General features: G+C 43.6%; 1 protein-coding gene across 2 annotated transcripts in view; it reads left to right on the forward strand.

Annotated features, from left to right (window-relative positions):
* The window catches only part of SCRN1 (secernin 1), an 84231-nt gene that overhangs the window by 17593 nt on the left and 62628 nt on the right, over positions 1–4010 (forward strand). The window lies entirely within an intron of this gene.

The following is a 4010-nucleotide window of genomic DNA, read 5'->3' on the forward strand; positions in this document are numbered from 1 at the left end:
TGCCCAGGCGGGTTTCGAACCCGCAGGCTCAGGCAATCCATTCACCTCAGCCTCCCAAAGCGTGGGATTACAGGCTGAGCCACCGAGCCCGGCTAGTAACCAAATCTTAAACATAACCCATGAACCAGAAGTTTTTCTGTATTCATTTCTAAGAAGCTCTAGGTGACGCTGATGCTGTAGATTCACAAACCACAGTGTGAGTGGCAAGGCCTAGAGCAGTGTTTCCCAAAGTGTGGATGGTGAACAACCTTCACCTGGGAACTTGTTAGAAATGTAAATTCTCTAACAAGAATTTATACACCTCCCAAATCAAAAACTGGGTGGTGGGAGGGGAGAAGCAACCTGTTTTAACAAGCCCTCCAGGTGAGGCGAATGCACAATAGAGGTGAGAACCACTGCTGCAGAGGCGACTTTCTATCTGTTGGTTGCATTCTCTCAATTTGAGGCTCAGCACCTTCCTAGGTATCTCAGTGTCTTTGCTTGTACTCTGTGGTTGGTGCCAGTTCTTCCCTGGGCAGCTCCCCTGAGAATAGGCTATTTACATTTTATATCCTGTTTCAAGTGCCTGCTGGACTGTGGTTGATTATGCAGAGAATACAGCGGTTGCCCCATACCTATTCTGGCCCTCTGTGCTTTCCATCAGCATGTGAAATCCAATCTCAGTTCAAAGAGACTAAGCAAATGACAGTAGCAGTTTAATAGGCACTGATTTTAAGATAAGGGATAATTTGTATATGCTTTCTAGAGACTTGTGGGAAAGCCAGTATTAGGCAATACTGTTTGTATAATTCACTTTCAGTGATATTGATGCTGAATGCTAAGCTTTGTTATTTTTGATCCACTGATCTCTGTGCGGCTCTGATCACTATCCCTTTCTCCCGAGGAGAAGACACATAAACACATACACACATTTTTGCATGTTTCATGAGATTGGTTCCAAATAACAAGTAGCTGACAGGAGCTAATATAAAAGTGAGAATTTATTTTCTGGGTGTCAGGGTGCCTGTTCGATCTAAGGTCTGTCTGACATGATAATGTGTCTGGGCCTCAACATGGACAAGGAATGAGAACTAGAAAGCTTTTAGCATGCATTAGTCGGGGGTATGCCAGTAAATGTTTAATAACCAGCTGGTGGAAGGGGCATCCCTATTTGTGGCCTTTTCCGTGGTGTAAATACTCCCTCCATGATGGATTTCCAGGTGACAATGGTTCAACAACTGGCTCAAAATTCTCGAAGTTTACCATCTCCTTCCTGAGCTGGTACCAGCAGGCTCCAGCAGATCACCTCATTCTTTCAGTGTCTCCTGCCTCTTCTTCCCTTTGTATAACTGTCTTCTCCATTTTTCCTCTTCCTCCTCCTCCTTCTCTTCTCTGTAGACTGACTTTTGTGTTTAACATTAGCACTAAAACTTAGTCAATCCCAATATTTCAGAACATCTTATAATTCTGAGCACATTCCATCAGACCTTCAGCAGGTTAAAAAACACAGAAGTCCTTGAAAATAAGCCAGTGTGAAAATTTAGAAAGGTCTGTAGTTTGTCTTTATGTTGTTGGCAAATGTGAGGACTCACAATTACCTCCTAAAGGCACCGCTTCTAAATAACATCACATTGGAATTAGAATTTACATATGAATTTGGGGGGCGGGGCCCAGACATTCAGCCCATAGCTCTTTGGCTGAAGGCTGGAAATCTTCACTTGTGCAAAAGACCATGAGCCCAGAAGGGCCTTTGGGACTCCTTGATTGTGGGAAGGAGGGAAGATGGTGTCTGGGTCCTATAAGAACACCAGACCCATCGCTCTAAGAGGAAGGGCATGGACTATTTTTATTACTTTCCCTAAGGCAGTGATTATATATCCACAGTAAATCTAGTTTTAACCTATTTGAGATACAAAGGGACCAGGGTCCCCCTAATCTGTAGAGGCATAGATATCAAAAAGTCTAGCAAGAGTTGCTAAACAAAGGGGCTTTTAAACCACTAGAACTGCCGATGTTATTCATCTTCCTCAGTGTGATGTGTTAACCTTTTAGAAATGGGCAGAATGAGACATACCTGTGAGAAGATCACGGGCCTCAAATAAAGATTTTCCCCCGTAAAACTAGGAATTGAATTCGGGAGCATCTAACTCTCAGACCCAAGACAACCAGGACAAAGCACACACTTTGAAAGGATTTGAATTGCACAGAATATGGATTCACAGTGAGATGCTAATCTTGGCCCATTCAGTTTATTCCCTTTCCTGGTCCTGGTCCTGCCCATGCTGAGGTGTAGCAACCAAGGTGAATTTAGGCATGGGACCAGAAAAGTGCTGCTCTTGTCTGGAATCCCATGAATCTGCCCTATCTAGGAGGTGAGACAGTTGGGAATGGCTTTAAAATAGGTCTTGACTGGTGTGTGACTTGTGCCCCGGGATCACCAGAGGCCTGGTCTCTCTTCCACACCAAGTGACATGGGATTCATCTGCATCTGTCAATTGCTGGTGGCGAGTGTGTAACCCTGGTCTTATCCATGGCCCTTGTACAGCGTAGCATGTGGTCTTGTCCTCATCCTGTGGTAGGGTAACCAGGTGTGAATGGTTAGGTGGCATGAGGGAATGCCTCTGACCCACAGTCTTGGCACAGGGGGCAGAAGGATGGAATCAGGATTGTGTCTGTGGATGCGTGCTGAGGGCCTGCTACAGACTATGTGCACTTATGATATCAATGTCTTTGCAGGAGGGCAAGTACACATACTGGGCCTCAGTGTGAAATGCAAACAGGCAGAAAATCTGGAGAGTGCGTTAGAAATCAGTAGAGAGAAGTAACAACCTCCAAAGACAGGGCTATTTCACTTGGTTAGGTGTTCATATGTCCCAATCATGTTTGTATGGGCAAATTGGGGCCCCCCAAATGTCCTGGGAATAGGGGTCTGCTTAGAACGTGGGCTACCAGAGACCCATGAAAATAAGGAAGGAGTCCCTTTAGTGTGCACAGCTCTGGGTTATGAGAGGCACTCACAATATCCTTGTTTGTTCCGGGCTCTTGAGATAAAATGAGTGCTTGCTTTTGCTACTCCTCCTGGAGAAGATGACGTCGACCAATGAAAATGTCTACTTAATTCAGTCTTCTGATGGGTTTGTTCTTTTATCACTCTCCAAGATCTTAGGATTTAGCTTTGTAAATCACAGCCTTGTAACCAAGTCTTCCTAAACAAGCTTAAAATGCAAAATGTCAATCCAATTAATATATAATTACCTGACTATGAAAATAAGTCTGTTACAAGAATCAATCTATAGCGTATAGTTGTATTATCTTTTCTTCTCCCTGGCAGCACAGTGGAATATATCCCTTTAGGAAACATCAAATTGGATGAATTTTAAAAGTTATTCTCAAGTTGAAAAGTCTCCAAGAACTGGCTTACACCACCATCTTAGTATCTCCATTGCCCCTGTTCTAAGACTCCTATGTTCCTGCCACAAGAATTATCATTTGAATGAACAGTTGCTAAATGGGCACTTACTGAGTACATATCACATGCTGCCCTCTTTCATAGCAGCCTGAGAGGCTGGTAGTATTGTTTTCACTTTATAGTGAGAAAGTCAAGGTTTAGAAAGGTCCCGTTACTTAAGATCATACAGCCAGTGAGTAGTGGAACCAGAACTAGAAGCTGGGTCCATTTATCTGAGATCACATGTTTCTCTGCCACAGTGTTCCACCTCCTGAAATTGACCACTTATCTAGTCCCAGGCACTAGTGCTATTTATTTTCATGGTCATTATCTCATAAGCCTATCTTTATAGCAACCCAATAATGTGGATACTCATTTTATAGATGACATAAAACTGAAGTTCACATATATGATATAACCTGCCCAAGGTCACACAGAGGGCAGTATCTGTGTCCTCTTTAAGGGGTCTATTAGTTGGAAGGGCTGGGGTGAAATGGATGTCTCACTTCAGAGGGAATTTGTATTCTTTTTTTTTTTTGAGTCGAAGTCTCACTCCGTCGCCCAGACTGGAGTGCAGTGGCCG

The sequence above is a fragment of the Carlito syrichta genome, unplaced genomic scaffold (genome assembly GCF_000164805.1).
Source record: "Carlito syrichta isolate Samal-C Ts95f unplaced genomic scaffold, Tarsius_syrichta-2.0.1 Scaffold311717, whole genome shotgun sequence".
Classification (NCBI taxonomy): Eukaryota; Metazoa; Chordata; class Mammalia; order Primates; family Tarsiidae; genus Carlito; species Carlito syrichta.